Source organism: Varanus komodoensis, unplaced genomic scaffold (assembly GCF_004798865.1).
Source record: "Varanus komodoensis strain SLA01 unplaced genomic scaffold, ASM479886v1 scaffold1, whole genome shotgun sequence".
NCBI classification, from domain to species: domain Eukaryota; kingdom Metazoa; phylum Chordata; class Lepidosauria; order Squamata; family Varanidae; genus Varanus; species Varanus komodoensis.
The window spans coordinates 100,028,601-100,049,352 of record NW_025335268.1 but is presented as its reverse complement, the minus strand read 5'-3'; positions in this window follow the sequence as shown (position 1 = coordinate 100,049,352).

The following is a 20,752-nucleotide window of genomic DNA, read 5'->3' as shown; positions in this document are numbered from 1 at the left end:
GGAGGAGAAATTAAAACTGCTGAATTTCCAATGTATCTGGAGATGTTAAGGTACAGGACTATTTTCCAGCTTTGACTCCCAGCCCCTATTCCCTTTATCCACTAGTACTGGTTCTCATTTACTGATCCACCTCCTAATTCATTTTGCTGAGGGCCCAATGAGAAGCCAATGGTGAGAGGAAACAGCACCCGCTGTCAAACTCTACTATTCTGCTAGAACCGGAGAGCAGCTAGACCAGTGGATGATAAGGCAGAGGCAGTAGCTGCTGCTCCTGTGCCCATTTACCATCCCTTGCAGATGGGCCCTGAGAGAAAAAGTACAGGAGAGAAATGGATAGTTGTGGCAGAGAAAAAGGAGCAGCTGTGGCCATTCAACCAGATTTAGGAGGCAGTGTCTCCAAATTGGCAAGCCTCCTGCCAATTCATGGGCGCAAGCATAGACGCAGCAATGCCAACTTTTGATGCCAGGCCTAAAGTCACTGCATGCAAAAATTCCTGAAATACGTTTGTAAGTTCTGGGAATATGCCCTGTAGAAAATGGGGGTAGGTGAGGGGGAGAACGCCGTGAATTATTACAGTGCAAAGATTGGAAGCAGAAAACTGTGCTAGCCAAATCAGTTGGAAATAAGGAGAGCTTTATTGATACATGAAGATCCACTCCAGAAATGTCAATGATCGATGGAATTCCAACAGCTTTGTCTTTTGTAAGTCACATAATAGATCATTTAAACCAACGTTTTCTCTGATGATCATTTACACAATTTGTAGAGAGAAGATCCAGATGTCCAGTTCTGAAGAGAGGGCAGCATTAGGCACATGTCTCAGCCAATTCAAGATTACCTGGTAAGGATTCTTAGACACAGCACGAGAACCAGTCTGACTTGGAAAAGGAGGGAGATATTTCAGAACTAGGGAGGAGAGTAAGAAAGAATTCCTAAACAAGTGGACAATTAAAAAATGTCAGATGTTTCTGCCTAGCTGTTAACCAGTAGGAGATACCCCAAGGGTGGAGTCATAATATTTCTGAAAAGGAGGGAAGGCGGTGATAGTTCAGTTTGGATTCAGCTCTCCACATTGGCAGATGCTTTTCCCACATCTCAGAGAATGCTCTTTGATTGATAATGTTTTGTAACCTGACAGGTTTTAATAAAGGATTGTGCTTCTAAACTCTTCTCCAAAAGAAAAGGGGAGAAGAAGAAACCTGGCTACAATGCTTTCTAGAATTCAGCAGATTCCTCATTGTTGGATATGCAAATATACTCTTACTGAGTATATTCCATGGGACATCAGCAGAGGGAATGGTTGTATAGAAATCACATTGCTTTTGTGATGGCCCCACTAAATTCAGAACTCTGGGTGAGAGTAGGTGGATGCTATTGAAGATAAATGTTACCTTTTACCAAGGCAGATCATTTGTTCATCTAGCTCAGTCTTGCTTGCAATGACTTAAAGTGGCTCTTCAGGTTTTCAGAGCAAGAGTCTTCTCCAGCTATGTCTACAGTTGCTGAGGACTGAATGTGGAACCGCATGTATATGAAACATGTACCCTACTACAGAGCTACAGCACTTTTCCCAACAAATTTCCCAGGGAAAGTTATGACTCCCTGTTAGTTAATCCAAGGTGTTAGAGAATAGAGGAAATGCCCCTTGATTTGCTTTGAATATTTGTCCATCTAGCCAGTCTACTCTAGCTAAGACATCAATTGTTATGTGGTGTTTAAAAAATGGAGGTACTGAAGATTGAAACTGGAAAGTTCTGAATGTAAAACACATGTGATACCTCTGCAGTATGGCACTGACCCCTAGCAGGATAGGCAAATATTAGTCCATGCAATAGATTGAGCTTTTGAGCAAAGTGATGTGTTTTCTGAACCTTGTAAGTTTCAAATATTTTAAAGAATAAAATTGCCTGATAGACTTCTGCTCAATTCAAAGAAACAGTAGCTTGATAATTATTTATAAGTAATGTTTATAAAGTGGATTTAACTAATCATATTTTAATTTAATACATTTGGCAATTGCATATTTATTGTACACAAACAGAGATTTTATGAGCAAGTTTCCATGTTACTACATGTTCAGCATGTAGACTTTCCTCCAGAGTCTGACCCTTCAGAAAGCAAATATCAAATACATAGAAACAAATTAAGGTCTGATAGGCCTCTGGAGTCTCCTTTGCTGAGCAAATAAAGCAGTCCCTTTCCACATCATTCAATAAATCCTCTAAACTGATTAAAATAAAACATTTCCTGCAAAGTTGGGTTTCCAATATTCTCTGTTTTTGATCTATTATTAGTAAATGGCTCTAGAGAAAATAGCACAACATTTCCTTACACTTAGCAGTTTGTGCATTGAGAATTGCTTTATGGCAGGACACCAATTCATGCCAGTATTCAAGTATTTATGATTCTACATGAACAAATTTTCAGCAGTACCATTTAAGAAAGGCAGGCATTCAAAATAGGCTTTCCACAATTTATCTTTTTATGTATTCAGAAACAATCTGTATTTTGCATACCATTGCCCTAGCTACACATACACACACGTGCACACACATGACTAGAGATGTTAACCAAAGTATTGGAGAAAAACATGCTACCCTTTTAAAGTATTGTTTTTGAAACTGAAAATATACAGTACAGTATGAAAATGCTACATTTAAGTGCACAGGGCTGCTCCTACAAGTTTACATCCCAGTCAAGCAAGTGGGATTAGTGGGAATCAGTTCATGGAACTGAGCAGAAGTACCCCAACCACAAGCAAAATACTGCATGGATATGCTGTTTAACAGCTCTTCAATGAACACAATTTGGTGCATATCCAACTGATGAGAATCTCAGGGTAGAGCAGTATTATAAGGAATTCAGAGAAACAGCAAATTCTTAGGTAAAAAGTCATCAGAATGTTAATTATTCATGTTACTTTATAGATAATGTTCTAAATGGAGAGGAACAACAACTGCGCACCCGGCAGACAACGCCGCGAAAGACCGCGCCGCGCCACCGATTCCACCGCCGCCTACCTGACTGCCCTGCCACGCCCCTGCACGTGTGGCAGGCGTGCCCAGACGGGGCGGAGCGTTGGGGGGCCAGCGGCTTGAAAGCGCCGGCGGCGGCCGGGACCGGCTGCCTCGGGCCGGTGGCCGAAGGGAGTCAGCCAAAGGGTGGTCGCCGCCGTTTGGGTGGCTGTTTGGGTGGCCGAGCGGGGGGCTGGGCTGGCCAGGGGGCTTACACTTGGCTGCGTTAGGCCCTCCTGCTGGGTTTAGGCCCTCCTGCTGAGTTTTAATTGTTTTTATAATTTTATTATGTTTTAAACTGTTTTAGACTGTTTTATGGAGTCATCCCTGGCCATGTTGCTGCTTGTGTTTCCTGGGGAGCGCATGGGCGCTGCCATCGGGGTGGTTATGGGCAATGGACGTAACAGCGGTGGGAGCTTAACGTGTCCGCATAGAAGAAGGAGGGACAGATGGCTGACACCTGTCCCTACTTCTGGTTTTGCTCCCAGCCAGAGGGTGTCAGGGAGTCTTGTTAGTCGCCCCTCAGGCCTGATGGTACTGTTGCTTAATGCCAGGTCGGTCAATAACAAATCTTCCCTCATCCATGACTTGATTGTGGATGAGGGGGCCGACCTGGCCTGCGTAACGGAGACCTGGGTGGGAGGGGGGGATGTGGCCCTCTCTCAACTGTGCCCACCCAGGTATCTGGTCCAGCACTGCTCACGGCCAGAGGGGAGGGGAGGGGGGGTCACTTTGGTTTACCGAGCTTCCATCTCTCTCACAGGACTTCCTGTCCCTTCGAGACCAGGGCTGGAGTGTCTCTACTTGGTGTTGGGCGACCAAGACAGATTGGGGATTCTGTTGGTGTACCGTGCACCCTTCTGCCCAACAGTCTCCCTGCCTGAGCTGACGGAGACCGTCTCAGACCTGGTGTTGAGGACCCCCAGGATGTTGGTCCTGGGGTACTTCAATCTCCATGCCGAGACTGGTCTGACCGGGGCGGCTCAGGACTTCATGGCCTCCATGACGGCCATGGGGCTGTCTCAACATGTCACCGGCCCGACCCATGAATGTGGACACACTCTGGACCTGGTTTTCTCAATGGGGCAGGAAGAGGGTGGTCTGAGGGTGAGGAATTTATGCTTGACTCCCCTGTCATGGTCAGATCACTTCCTAGTGAGGTTTGTGCTCGAGAGCTCTGGTCGAACTGTGGAACGGAGAGATGACCAGGGCTGTGGACACGATCGCTGCTAAGCGTCCTCTCCCACCGGGCAGAGCCCGCTCTTCCCCTTGGTATACTCCTGAATTGAGGGCGATGAAGCAGGTTGGGAGATGGCTAGAGCGTAGGTGGAGGAAATCACGGGATGAATCTGACCGCACACACTTGAGAGCCCACTATCGGGCCTATGCTATGGCGGTGAGGGCGGCAAAAAAGAGATTTTTTTCCGCTTCCATTGCCTCGTCACAATGCCGTCCAGCGGAGCTCTTTCGAGTGGTGCAAGGCCTGGTTTGTCCAGGTCCGAAAGAAGACCTGATTCCACCCTCAAAGACCCGCTGTGACAACTTTGCCAGGCATTTCCAGCAGAAAATCGCTCAGATTCGTCACGAGCTGGATTCCACTATTGATTCAGAGGTTTTAAGGGAGACGCCAATGCAGCCGTCTGGTCCAGAATTATTGGATGAATTTCAGTTACTGCGGCCCGATGATGTGGACAAGGTGCTTGGACAAGTACGTCCCACCACTTGCCTTTTGGACCCTTGCCCATCTTGGTTAATAAATAATTCCAAGCACGGGATTGGGACCTGGATCTTGGAAGTGGTTAACGCTTCTCTGAGGGAGGGTCAGGTGCCTGCCCCTTTGAAGGAGGCGGTAGTCCGACCGGTCCTAAAGAAGGCGTCACTGGATCCAGAGATGGCCACTAATTATAGACCAGTGGCCAACATCCCATTTCTGGGCAAGGTGTTAGAGCGAGTGGTGGCGGAACAACTCCAAGCACTCTTGGATGAAACTGATTATCTGGACCCATTTCAGTCCGGCTTCAGACCCGGGTACGGTACTGAATCTGCCTTGGTCGCCCTGTACGATGACCTGTGCAGGGAGAAGGACAGGGGGAGTGCATCCCTGTTGGTTCTCCTGGACCTCTCAGCGGCTTTCAATACCATTGACTATGGTATCCTTCTGGACAGGCTTGCAGGACTGGGGGTCGGAGGCACTGCTTTGCAGTGGTTCCGCTCCTACCTCAATGGCTGGTCTCAGAAGGTGGTGCTGGGGGACTATGGCTCTGCGCCATGGCAGTTATGCCATGGAGTACCACAGGGGTCCATTTTGTCCCACTTGCTGTTCAACATCTACATGAAACCTCTGGGAGAGGTCATCAGGAGGTGTGGGCTGCGGAACCATCAGTACGCTGATGATACCCAGCTCTACCTCTCATTTTCCACCAATCCAGGTGAGGCAGTGGCTGTACTGAACCGGTGCCTGGTCAAGGTAATGGGCTGGATGAGGGCCAATAAACTGAAGCTCAATCCAGACAAGACGGAGGTCCTGTTGGTTGGCAGAACGGGCTTTGGAGAGGGTGAATTGAACCTTGTCCTGAACGGGGTTGCACTCCCTCTTAGGGACAAGGTCCGCAGCTTGGGAGTGCTCCTCGACCCGGAGCTTTCATTGGAAGCTCAGGTAACAGCAGCAGCGAGGAGCGCTTTCCTCCAGCTTCGGCTGATTCATCAGCTGTGCCCCTACCTGGAGTACGACTGCCTCGCAACAGTGACACACACGTTGGTGACTTCCTGTCTTCACTTCTGTAACGCGCTCTATGTGGGGCTACCCTTGAAGACGGTCTGGATACTTCAATTGGTTCAAAATAGAGCTAACAGGCTGCTGACGGAGACTGGACGTTATGTTCACATGACTCCTGTTCTCCGTCAGCTTCACTGGCTTCCCATTGAAGTCCGGGCCCAATTCAAGGTGTTGATGATGACCTATAAAGCCCTAAACGGCTTGGGTCCTGGTTACCTAAAGAGCGCTTACATCCATATATGCCCAGCCGCCCCCTGAGATCGGCGGGAGAGGCCCTTCTCCAGAAACCCTCTGTGAAAGAAATTAGGAGGGTGGGTACTCGGAGGAGGGCTTTCTCAGCAGTGGCGCCTAAGTTATGGAACACGCTCCCCAGAGAGGTCCGCCTGGCGCCACCGTTATTTGTTTTTCGGTGCCAGGCGAAGACCTTTTTATTTAAGCAGCATTTTAAATGTTAATATTATTGAATTTTATCTGGCCAGGGCGGCTGATTTTATATTGTATGTATTTTATTTTAATGTTTATATTTTTAATTATAATTATTTAACTAATTGTTGTAAGCCGTCCCGAGGCTTCGGCGAATGGGGCGGCATAAAAATGTATTAATAAATAAATAAAATAAATAAATGTGGTTTCCTGTGATGTAAGATCGTGTTAGCTAGCATGTTGAAAGTGGGCTGTTTATCTAAAGCTGAGATCTAAAGGTAAATGTAGGTGGCCTTTAGATGGCAGGCTTCTAAGAAACAGCAAAACAGAAAGTACCTATTGACCTGAAGGATTTACATTTATGTAATTGTGTCATTAGAAGGCTTCTAAACTGGACAGGCAAATCAAACACTAGGAACAGGGGAGAACATTCTATTTCATTGGACTTTAATTTTTTATTTATTTGATTTATATCCCACTTTTCCCCAATATACTAAAAGCAATTTACTTCATTTTCTTCCTTCTGCTTTCAGCCTTATCCCCACAACAACTGCCCTTACACAACAAGTAAGTTGGGCTGAGATTCTGTGACTGGCCCAAAGTCACCCTGTTGGCTCCATGGGGACTAGAATCAATGACAACAACGTATTACGGTCAGTGACCAGGTAGATCTTAATAAACAATTTGCAAACAATGCCATAGGTTAAAATACTCTAACTATTAAAAGACAAAAAACCAATAAATAGACCACCAAGTAATCATTTGCTTCACACAACTGTTCTGCAGCACATATTGTAGATCTTGGAATAAGGTCTGACCTGTGAGAAAATGGTGGTAAGTCAGCCCTCACACTGTCTAACAAACAACAAACCCAGTGTATGGAAACAGAAAATCCAAATCTTCATAACAACAGACAAATACAGACATTACTAGACCGCTCCACAAGCAAGTCCACTGCAACCACATAGCAAAACTAAGCAGCTCTGGTTCTCCAGGAAGACCTACTGCCTTGGTTTTCCCTGATGTGCCACACTTTGAGACCACCATTTTAATTTTCCATAATATTGCCAGTGAACCATTGCACTTTCACTAGGGGTTTCCAAATCATGTTCTCACAATGCTCCAGAACAACATTACATTAAAGGCTTTGCATCATCAAGGACCGAGCCATGATGGGAGTATCACATAAGCCGTAACACTGCTGTTAAATAATCCCAGTGATGGTGGTGAACTGGTATAGAAGAGGCCCACCAACTGATACTAGTCAGCCCTACACACAGTTGTTGGAGCATAACCATAGCAAGAAGATTCCTAGTGTAAAAGAGGAAAGAGAGAAAACATGGTATTTTGAGCAAAAGATTTCCTAAAAGAAAGACTTACTCAGACTAATCAGTCTTTACAATACCAGAAAATCCATGGAGGAACACCCTAAATGCAGTAGAGGACTCCAGACCACGTTTGTTTATGTGTGTCTGTACCTCTGACTAGCAAATACATTTCAATCTTGTTATTTCTAGTCACAAGCAGGGGAGACAAATGGAGGCATACTATAATAATAAGCCAGCTGCCAAGTTGAGAAAGGGATTTCTGTGGAACAGTGATAGAGATGTACTGCAACCTTCAACAATTTAATTAGCTGCTTGGTCAATGCAAGACAACTCTCTTGGAGGCAAAATGAAAAGGTCACTTCAAATCCCAAGCAAGACTGGGTGTCTTTTGTCATCAATGCTGACACATTTTTAAATATAGCCACTTGCTCTTCTGGCAGTGACAATGTAAACCAAACCACAGACAAGTATGAATGTAGTTGAATCCCTCTGTTCAACTTCCCTTCAGAAGATCATTACATTTTCCAAATAGCCTGAAGTGCCTGATCCTGCTTAATCTTGGAAGCTACACAGGGTTGGGTCTGCTTGAAATCTGGACGGATGACTTGAAATGTAGTGAACTGCCCAGAAAGCTAATAATGATAATTTTGGCCTGATAATATGATGGAATGCTCTTCCTAAGTGCTTCCATTTCTGCAGCCCATCATAACACAGTTGAGATGAGGTGTTATAGATCTGTAATTTTCAGTGTGGTGTAGAGGATTTCTATAAACATTTAGAGAGAAGTCTCCTTGTTCCAAACTGAGTTATTTTGCATTACATATGCATAGGTCTGTAATATAAATAGCACTTATAATAAATCCCCAAAACACTTTTCATATAACATGTGCAAACTGGTTAGCCATCTTAGGCTTCTGTTGATTTCAGTGAGCATTGTTGTGCTTCCAGGGTTGAGATTAAATAATTGAGATTAAGGCAGAAGGAGGAAGTAGCTACTTTCACATATGACAACATGTAATTTCCATGCCTCGCTGCTATTCAGTGATTTCTAAATTATGGGTTGTTCCAGTTTTATAACGGTTTCAACAAGGGATGGACAGGTCATTCTTTGTATGCTTTGTGTCTATTCCACAATCAATAAGACTGTTTGTTTTATTTCTATATTTGTCTGCGGTATTTGTTTTATAGAATTTGCTGTGCATATGCTCATTTCAAAACACATTTTCTCATGAAATAAATTTTTCTCATTTCTAAAGTTTTGAAGTGCATGTCCAAATCATTTTATCAAAATATATGGAGAGAACTGCAACACAAAATGTGGAGAAGCTCATAATCTATATGTGAATAACTACACATTAATCTAGGAGATATGGATCAGGTAGTTTATATTAGAAGACACAAAGAACGAATTCCTCAGTCATCCCCAGTTTTGTCATCAATGGGAAATTGCAGATCTAGCCTCTTTGCTCTTTAATTGACCTCTGCTGGGATAATCTGATAGCTATCTAAAGAAAGTGAGAACTTGGTCCCTAGATATATCTATTAATGAATGCATGTGTCTTGATTTTGCAGCTTGAGTTGTGTTGATAAAGAGCCTGGCTTTTCCATTCATTAGCATATTTTTCCCCTGAACACTATGCAATGAAGACAAAAAATCCTCATCAAGAAATTATCAGTAATTTGTGTTTCAGATAATAAGGTAATTTGAATTAGTGTTTGCTAATCTCTGACATGCAATTGGAAAAAGATAGCATGAAGGAAATTCTTTAATCAGTTCAGAGAACTGTATAGCTTAGGAAGAAAAGAAAAGAAGGTAACTTTGATGGCACCTTGTCAGCCTTGCATTTTACAAACTGAACAAGTATCTACAGACTAAGGGCATAATTCTATGGTGATACCTGCAAGTCCCAAACAAAGAGCAGAAGTGGTGGCAAAGGACTCCACATCTTTGTCTCCCCATTTCTCCAACTCTGCATTTTTGCTAGATGTGTTATTTTGTCCATCAAGCTGCAGCATTTCAAACAGAGTGAGAAGCAACTGGAAGAACTTCAAGAGAGTTCGTATCCTGATCAATCCAGTTTCCATCCTTTCCTGAAATCTCCCTTTCCCCTTTCAAGGTTGCATCCTTGATTTGAGAGAGTAACAAACGTGATTCTTTCAGCAAAGACTTCATGGAAGGCAAAGCTCTGATTCCCAGCTCTAAGGCTGGATCTGGGAATCTGCAATGCCATATAGCCCCTCAAACACTGCCTGGGCCCAAAAGATCATTCTCTTATACCTCCATGTGCTTTTAAATTGAATCATTTTCTTTGCATGTAGATTTCTTCCTTCAAAGAACAGGTGAACACTTTTTTTTTCTAGTTGAGAATGGGTTGGGTGGTTAATTGCCAATGAAAAGCACAAAATCAACAGGAGTTGTGCTCTGGATCCATGGAATTGCAGGATCAGCGTTGGAGGTCTTCAGTTTAAAAGTAAAGTAGTCCCCCGAAATTTGTGGGGGTTGTGTTCCTAGAACACTCGCAAATTGTGAAAAACCGCAAATGTTGAATGTGGTAAAGGTTCATTCCCAGAAGCCTTAGAACAGGGGTCCTCACACTTTTTGAACAGGGGGCCAATTGAAAGGTGCCGGTGATGGGCATGGGCTGCCAAGGCAGTGTGGGCAGGGGGCATGGGCTGGGCCCGCATGTGAGGCAGGGGTGGACACGCGCAGAGATCGTTTTCTCCGAGCGAGTCCAAACTGATCTCCTTGTGAGCAAGTGGGGGTGGTTCCAGTTCTGGTACTGTTTCCAGATTGTATAGGGGTCAGGGTCACTTGCTTGCAAGGAGATCGGTTTGGACTCACTTGGAGAAAACAATCTCGTTGTGAGCAAGCCGCCGCATGGAACATTCAACGAAAGCCTGAGGCCGTGAACGCTGAACTTCATGGGGGTATACTGTATTTGGGTGGAGCAGTAGAGAGATCCTAAGGCAACCTTGTAGGTGACAGCAATGAGATTAACCAAATTCAGTGTAAGGAAGCCCCCTTATTTGCATATATTTACTAAATGTTAGAGTACAGGAAGAATAAGTGTGTATTGCCAGCCTTCACCAACATAGCTATTATTGTTTCTACTGGCACAAACTGTTATCGTCCTGGAGTTTAATGATGCTGAAGGAAGGAAGGAAGGAAGGAAGGAAGGAAGGAAGGAAGGAAGGAAGGAATCCATAGGAAGTCCAATTGGGAGCAGGAAATTCATAATGGCACCAACTGGATAATGAAAGGATACTGAACTGTCAGAAATCAGGACTATGGTTTGACTAAACTGACATTCCTAAATCTTTCCAGCTAAGGTTGCAATCCCATGCAAGTTTAGCCAGAAAAAAAGCCCTACAATTCATGGTAGGGCTTCTTTGCACTTAAACACACACAAGATTACATGCTAAAATTATTTTAACCAATTTAAATCAAGCTATTTAGGCTTGAGGCAAAAGTCATGCACACCAAGAGAAAGAAACTTACCCGTGCAGGTTTACAACATGTGCTTGGTGCCATTTTTAAATTTAAATCAGATTTCTGGCTTGCAAAATATCAGCACTCCTGGAGTCCATAAGCTGGGTGCAAGCCACAGTAGAATGATAACAATGAATGAGTAAAAACCAGCAATCATGGAAATATGATGCCAGCGATATGCAATTGCACATAAATTCATGTATTTCACACATCCAGCATCCATTTAAATTGGGCTTAATCTTGCCACATGCAGGTACTGAGCAGAGCTCAGCTACTACCTGCCACAATTCTTGATTGGTTGTACAGAAAGAACAATTCTGGCTTTCATGAAGACTACATATCATGATGTCTGGGGGCATTTGTATACATCCATAATTTCATATTGAAGTCCTTTATATTTTTGCTAGCCATATCTATTATTGCACAGATATTTAGGTATAGCTGCCTGAGAATAATTTCCATGCCAAGTGATGAAGCTCTAAGAAGAAGAAGAATATCAAAGATGTAACTTGATGCACAATTGTCACTGATTATTTAGAATGAAAAGCTGTATTTCATTGTAATATCTGCGGTGGACTATGCTCAGGTGAATGCTGAATTTTGAGTAAAAAGGTCACTGCACACAGTCTTTCAAAAGACAATGATTTCACATTAAGTTTTCCTGGATGTTCCTTTAATTTTTCTTTCATTATTAATGGTATTTTTATGTCTGAACTGCTGGAAGCTTTATAGTGAGTAAAGTGGCCCTTTGCATGGCTTTCCTAGCTTCAGAAGACTTCCAACTTAAAACTACAACATTTATCATTATAATTTGCTTAATTAATGAACTGCCCTGCTGTGACTCTAGGGGTAAAACTGGAAATAGCATCAAGGAATCTGCATATACACATACCCAGCTTTTGTATTTTGGGATTTTTTTTTCCTTTTCAGATATTAGTGACATATTATGTATGAAAAATGTGAATTAACTTAGGATGAAGCTTAATTTTGTTGACCACCAAAATTTTTCCATGAGCTAATTGAGGTGTACTGGTCAGACAAATGAAATTCAATCATCTAAATGTTGAACTGATCAATTATTGCATAGCTATATAGCAATTGTTCACCATCATTAAGTTTGAGAAATCATTAAGCATATTTGCAAAGTAAATAGCCACAGCTACCATTTCCTGAATACTAATGGCCACGTATTTCTTCTTCAGGTTTCTTCAGTCCAGAGATGTCTGACAGACAGAGCTCCAGATTTGTTTAAATCTAGATAAGGATGGGGAGAAAGTTTTTACATTCTTATTTCAGTGTAGTCATATTACATGCCCAATTTCTAACCAAGAAGTAAACCAAACCTCAGTTACCTTTCAAAATTCATACTTCTTCAAATTTTCTAATGGATTTCTTCCATTGAAATATGTATGTGAAGGTATGTTGTATGGAAAGGTGTATAAGGCAAATGTACATACAAAAGGTACATGTTCTGAGAAATCTGCAGAAAAATATGCAACTCCTTTTTTGAAAAGCTTCCTATTTCAGGATAAATTTATGTTTGGGTAACTGACAGATTCATCCATTCCATGGCCAAGGGCGTGCCGCTTCCAGCATGATCCCAGAAATCCCATGTGCTGATGCTAATCCTGCTGTTTGGACATCTGAAATGGAATTTCTGCTTCTATTTAAATTAATGTGAGTCTACATAATGGGTTCTGAGCCAGCTGTTTGACAGCTGAAATGGACCTGCTTGCAATGAATGGAGATGTCGGTTGGGTATGTGATGGGTAGTGCAAGTATGAGTAACAAAATGTCGCCAGGCACTGCGGTCGTGCCAAGTGGGCCCAGAGCTTGGCTTGGCACAGCCCTCATCCAACTGAGCAGCATCAGTAGCAATGGCTGCTTGAGCATCCTGGTGGCTGTGTCAAGTTTTAGGTTTGTCTTGAGTTACTTAGCAAAAGCTTTTAACTAGGAAGTAACAAACTGTGACTGTTAATTTATTTAAATTAAAAATGGGACTATTCACTGAAATTGAAGGATATCAGGATATCAAAAGAAGATTTACTGGAAAGGGATGGATACTCCTATCAATCTGTTCATTTACTAATCTTCAGGACCAGAATCAACTGACCTTGCAATGTTAGATTGTACTGATGGATACAGTGATGCCATGGGGAGCAATAATGAGATGTGGCGCATCTAGAAGAAGAGTTCTATTTTAGTTATTGCACTTTTTTGAAAGAGAAGGAACAGATTTTTCTAAAAATGAAATGAATGCTGCACCACCTTGTTTGGGAAGAAGTGCTTAAATTAATTATTGGAAGCTTGTTGTGTATTAGTAGGAGGGTTATTTGCTAGCAACAGCCCTCCTGTAGTATGTCATTGACTCTGAGTAGTTCCTGAGACACTGTCCTAGAGAAAATGGTAGCAAGTGACACATGCACAACACTGCCTTTTTCTGAGATTGAATAGAGCATGGACCCCTTTTTGGGAGAAGATACTTTCAGGTTTGGGGACATGTATTAACAGAGGGCATAATTCTATTCAGACAGACTTGGAGATAATTTTCACTGGGTCAATAGAACTTCCTTGAATGTAAACATGTGTACAATTAGGTTACATCAATGAATACCTATCCAGAATTCTTCAAGAAATCTATTTACCAGCAACTATCCAATTACTTGTGCTTCTCTAAAGTGGATAAGTACAGCGTTATTATCTGACAGTAAGGTACAGAGCACCAACACAAAGCGGAACTCTGTTTTGGCCTCTTAATCCAATGGTTCTCCCAAATGTTAGGCCAACAAATCTGCCATTAAATGATATTTTATGTATTTTATTTATTATTACATTTCTTTACTGCCCACCAGCTCAAAGGCTCCCTGGATGGTTTACATAATTGGAAATATCATTACTAATATAAAGAACACACATATAATAAAATACAACAATCCCATTAATAAATACCATAATACAGAAAAGCATGGTACAAAATCCCACTGCTGCAGCTAAATCTCATTCATAGGTAAAGTAAAAAATGGTAAATATGAGGATAAAAATCTAACTGTTAAAATACTGGTTAAATAAAAACATTTTCACCTGGCTCTGAAAGGAACAGAGTCACCAGAACACCTGTTTGGGAAGCTGATTCCACAAATGGTGTACCCTTCCCCTACTGGCCGGATGACCTCTACCAGAAGTTTCATGTAGAAGTTGAAGAACATGGGGGATAAAATAGAGCCCTGTGGTATTCCACGGCATAACTGCCATGGTGCAAAGCCATAGTCTCTCAGTACCATATTCTGAAATTGACTGGACTGGTAGGAACAGAACCACTACAACCCCATCAGTCTATCCAGAAGGATGCTATGGTATCAAAAGCCACTGATAGGTCCAGGAGATATATTTATAATCATAGAATAGTAGAGTTGGTAAGGGGCCATGAAGACCATCAGGTCCAATCTCCTGCTGTGGCAGGACACCAACTTACACCATCCCATTCAGATGGTTGTCCAGTTTCTTTTCGAATGTCTTTAGTATGGGAGTGCCCACCACCTCTCTAGGCAGCTGGTTCCACTGTCATATTGCTCTGACAGTGAGGAAGCTTTTCCTGATGTCCAGCATGAATCTGGGTTGTCACAACTTGAATGGATTATTCTGTGTCCTACACTCTGGTATCAACAAGAAGAGACCTTCCTCTTTGTGACAACCTTTGAGGTATACACACCTTATGTGTGCATGTGCATGTTTGCATATATTTGTGTGTGTGTGTCTGTGTGTAGCTCATTTATCCATTGAAGTTAGTGTACTGCCCTTGTTGTCTGGTAACTCTTCAATTCACAATGCTTCTAGGTAATTTATGCCTTACAGCTCTATTCACTGTATGTGTCACTTTCATATGTTACCCATCATTCTGTTCTGTTTAAGTTCTACATTACATTTTAATCTTTTCCAAATAGGCATTGGAGCATATTTTCTCTCAATACTTAATATATTAAATTTCATATTTTCATACATTTAAACTGTGTTAGAATGAGGGCAGCAACTATGGTTTTGATCATCTCCTCCATACATACACATATATCAAGGACATTTCTGAATGGCCTTAATATATTTGTTTATAGTGTCTCTCTAGTTCATGGTATCAGAAATAATTATTAAATGAGATTTGCTAGATGTGCTGTGGGGAAAAATTAATTAAAGTGCCATCCTATGTATGTTTAGTCAAAAACAGTCATAAAGCTCCCAGTGTTCCTGAGCCAGCCATGGGAAATCCCAGGTGAGAAATACTGGAAGTTGTAGGACTTTTTTCTGTTTAAATATACAGAATATCATGCCCTTAATGTTATAGTTATGGGGAAAGAAAGCGGATGTGCCATATTATTTTATTATAATTTTGGAATGCACAAAGAAATGAAGCTGGAAAACAGTGACAGATTTTACATATTTAAAATTCCAAATGTTGTATTATTCCCATTCTGAAACAGGATAAATTCTTTGCCCAGAGAACTGCGGTTGCAACTTAAATGTTACATCTGTTCTTATAACTACCTGTACCTCCTTGTCTTTTTCATTTCTATCAAAAGCCATCCACTCTACAAAATTTAAAAGATCAAGGCCCTCTCTGTTCTGTCTACCCCAATTTTCTCCTACTCCATTTCCCTTGGAATCTGTTAACAGTACAGGGATGTTCAAAAAATCAGTTTTCATTCATTTGAAATAGGATTATACCTAGTTCACAGCTATCAAATCAAAGATAAATTTGAATGCAATATGTGGTCAGAATCTGTACATTGTCAAGCTTTCAATATGATTGCTATAGAAAAGGAAAGAAGGAATAAAGGAGTCTACATGAATACATTTGAAAAACGCATATGAAAAAATGTTGTTTCGAAAAATGCCTACAAATGTATTTTGTGGGACAAGAGAATGCATATATTTTATTTTAAAGATATGCATGATTGATAAATATGCACAGTTCACAATCTGATATGGATACAAAACAGTCCTATCGTGAAGTTTAGAGAAACTCTGCAAACTAGAGATTTGCTTGTATTTATTTATTTCTTTTACTTAAAATATGTATATGCATATTTCTATGCATATCCCTGATAGAAGCTCATCTCTGCCCTCCCTTTTTCCTCTCCAGCAGACTTATACAAAACCTTAGAAATACAGACCTTTATTGAACTCTGCAGATTTACAACCAGCATTCATTAGAGTAATGTAGGAGCAGTGGGTGCCCATGTGAAGAGTTGAATTCAAACATAAACATTCACCTGCTTGAGGACTAGATGGTGGGAACAGCAGATAGTACTTATCTGGTCCATTCTCTTGGCCCAACACCTCTTGACAGGGTCTAGTGACTCCCCCTCAATCTCTACCCCTTCCTCCAGCTCCAGGATGGTTGGTCCACATGCTCTGTCTGAGTAACCTGGCATGGTTGACAGTTCACCCTATTACCCAACAGTTTTACCAGTAAAGTTTGTGTAATATGTAAAACAAATATGATATAAGGGAGGTTTGGCAGTGAAGCAGACTGATTGAAAAATGCATTTCAAATTAAATGGTGAGAATACATTTTAAGCAATTTGAAGATAGCCAAAAGCAAAAACAAAACATGTGCTATTTTAAAGGATTATGTTAATGGTAGGTTATTATTCATTCTGATAAACTCAAAAGAAAGTTTTAAGTAACAACTATTTTATTTAATATAAGAACAAATCATACTGAGCTAAAACAATGGCTGGATTCTCATGTCACAACAAGCAGTCCTATGTCTAACAAATGATTAAGTAGTTTCTGCACTAATAGGGGTTTCCACCCTCCTCACTCAGTCCTCCCACTGTTGGCACATATTCCACTGGTTATTGAACTGAAACTGAATCCTGTGCTGTTTGGTTATAGTAGCTCCTGCAGTAGCTGCCACTCTTTCCAGGGGACTCTGTGGTAGCTGCATACCAAAACAGTTGAAACCACAGTGCTGGTTCAGAGAACCGGAGAAACCATGCTAAATCATTGGGAACCATAGAATAGATTGGTTTTTAGAAACCATGATAAGAAACCACAATATACCATGTTGAAATACCATTACAGGTTCCAGGTGACCCAGCAGACTATCCTGTGCAAGAAATCACCATGGCTTGTGTCATAGGTGCCTACCCAATGAATGTCAAACTGAATATATAGTTACAACAACAAAATATTATGGTAGCATGATTTGTACCACAAGTGTAGGATTCCTGAAAACAAAGCAAAGATGTGCACAGAGTATGAACAGAACAAGTTAGGAACAATGTCTGCTGCCAATGACAGAACAATTCTTGGCTGATCCCAGAGCAAGCATAGGGAAACGCATAACATTCATTGAAGAGGAATGATGCACCAAAACAAAGCAAAATTAAAACCACCCACTTCAAACTTCCAAGGCCTCTTTCTGGCCTTAGGATAGGACTTTGCCATAGTAGGGCAAGCAAGGAGCTTGCTACTACCAAAGCTCCAGCACAGTGGCCCTGTATTCTCTACCTACTCAGTGTCTATGAGCTATGAGGGAACATGCCAGAACTAGCATGCCAAACAAAATAGTAGCACATGGTTGAAGGTCTGGCTACATGGGCTAAAGTGGAGGATCACTATATCCATATGGTCTCCATCCTAGAACACCCACATTTCTCAGGTAAGAAGGCCTGGTCATCTAACAGTGCGGCCCTATTCTGTGGACATGGCTCATCACCACTCCTCAAGAAGATGTTGCAGCACTGAAAACGATCCCGAAAAATCCAGTCAAAATGATTTACCCATAAGAGGTAAACTGACAATATTTTAGGACCCTTAGCTTAGGGAAAAGTAGAACAAGGTAGAGGTGTACAAAATCAAGCTGACTAGTAGTGAATTCAGGACAGATAAAAGCAAATCTTTCTTCCTATAGTGCAAATGATGGTACTCACCAACACCAGATGCAAAAGTGGCCATCAATTTGTAAGGCTTATGCAAATTAAAGGAGGATAAGGCTATCAACTCTTTATGAAGGCTATAGATTACCTCCAGACTCAGAGGCAATAGGACTACCAAGATCAATTGCTGGGGAACATGCGTATGAAGGTGCTATTGTGCTTGTTCTGCTCATGGACTTCCCACAGGAGCTGATCTGTATGTGGATTATACAAGAGCCAAGGCATTTTCTCATGCAACTACTAAAGTGATCAGTGGAGTTCCAATCTGAGTAGTATTATCAAAGTGACAGATGAGAACATACTTGAAGTTACATATATTGGATTCCTTAAGCATCCCAAACATTCCTTTTAGTGTTAAGAGTTGTTACAGTTGCATGTTTTTACATTGTTTGCCATGTAAAGACAGTGCAGTCTTTGTGTATTCTTACCTTTCTCTGGCTCAGCCAGAGAACTTTATAGAGCAGGAAATATCAGTTGGCTACCAAGTGCATATCCAACAGCCAATCTCAGCTCTGTGAAGTGCATACCTACATGATGCACATTTATTTATATCCTGTCTTTCTATTATAAAATCAAAATCAAGGGATTCACACATATAAATATACTTCAATAAAAGGCAAAAGAATCCTAACAATATAACAAAATAACTGAAAAACAGTAAAACCAGCATCATAAATATTTCTGTACAAGTGAGCAACTGGTTCTATGACAGGGCTCTGTTTGCTGTGTCTTATTTTAAATCACAGGTATTTTCTGAATTGTTCTATTGTAGCACAGCACAGTCACAAAAAGCAAACCCATTGCATGTTCCTGAGCACGGCAGATGATCAGACTTTGTCCCCGCAGAGTTCAGATAACCATTCCTTTCATGCTCAAGTGAGTATGCACAATTAACAACACCATAAAGATCATATCGACCATAAAGATCATTAGCAAACTAAAAGCATGAAATTGAAGCTTTTGAATAAGAAAAAAAAACCTGCTGAAACAAAACAATTGTAAGCACCTACAGTATTTAATGCAGGTGAAGAGGTAAGTTGCACCTCTCATAGCAAACTGTTCCAGGCTGTATAGACCACAACTGTATTTTCATCTCTCTCTGAAACTGGGAGCAGTGTGTATATATTGAACAAATTCACAATGGAGATGTTTCATGTAGAGGAATGGGTGAAATATTTGTTCCATTAAGTATTTGTTTGTTTTTTAACCTAAACCATGCCTGCTGGAATGAACTTGGGAATATCGATTCAAGATTTCACTGCTTTTATTTCATTTTTCATGCCATTGAATCTCTCTGGATAGTTCCCAAAAATATAAGAACATAAGAAAAGCCAAGCTGGATCAGACCAAAGGTCCATCTAGCCTGTACTCAGTATGCAAGGTGGCAAACTAGCTGCCCACAGGATACCTCAAGCAGGATGGGTGGAAGATCTCCTCCTGCCCAAGCTCCTCAGCAACTGGTGTATGCGGGCTTGACACTTCTGATAGAGGAGGTGGCACATAAACAACAAAGTTAGTAGCCACTGATAGTCTCCTCCTTCATGAATCTGTCTGATCACTTTTTAAAGCCAATCAGATTGGCTGCCATCGCTACCTCCCACAGCAGTGAATTCCATAGTTTAACTATACACTGTAGGAAGAAGTATTTCCTTTTATCTATCCAAAACCTCCCACCAATCACCTTCAGGGGAAGACCCGTCGTGATACCTTTTCTCACTTGTGATATTCATATTATCTGTGCATCTATTCTAGTGTTTCTGAGTAATCTCCAAACATTTTGAAGTGATTTAAACTTCTTGATTCCTCTCTTCAGCTTCTTCTTTACCAATTCCCTCATGCTTGAGAACTTTCATCTCTTTGAAGTCAAATGGAACTGTGTTCAACCTCTTTGACAGTCTCTCACCTAACTGTATATTAAATCTGATACCAGCATGGTCACTGTTACCCAGTGGCTCAACAACATTTAAATTTTGTACTATGTCCTGGGCAACCCTGCCTATGACTAAATACAAGATCGTCTTCCCTCTACTTGGCTACATGACCACCTGCTCAAGAGTGCACACTTCACACTTTAGGTTATCAAATCTGCTGGTCTCTAAGCCTTCTTTAACATAGAGGGCAAAACGTCCTCCTGTACATTTTCCCTGTCTTTCTGCTACCGAGATATCAGACATATCAGACATATCAGATTATATTCAGAAATGACTGTATCCCATTGGTTATCTCCTTGCTCCACCAGGTTTCCATAATGCCCACTATATCTAGCTTCTTTATCATCAGGTACTCCAGTTCTTCCACTTTGGAAAAAAAACTTCCAGTATTTGCATAGAAACACCTAAGCACAGTGACCATTCAAATGGGGCCTCTCCTTCATAAAGACCCCTCCTTGATAAATACAACCCTCAGGCAGAATCATCACTGAACCAACTTGGAGATGGGAGAGGTTTGTCAAAACATACTTAAGAGATCTGCCCATCTCTTGTCCTAAACCTTCATAAGATTGGTTTCTGAAGTTGTATTCATTTTGCATTCATTGACAGATGCGTCAGAACAGAAGACACAGTATGGGATGTGTCCATACTGTTCTGTCCCATCCAGTCACATGTTCTGCCCTATCCATATATGCTTTAGGAAGTAAAGGACACTTTCATTTAGGGATGGATGAATCTGTTAATTATATTCCTGCTCAGTTCTAGGCTTGAACTCATTCTATTCCATCTACACATAGATTTGTTTTTGATGTTCATGCAGAAATCAGCATGATTTTTCAGCACATGTTTTGTCT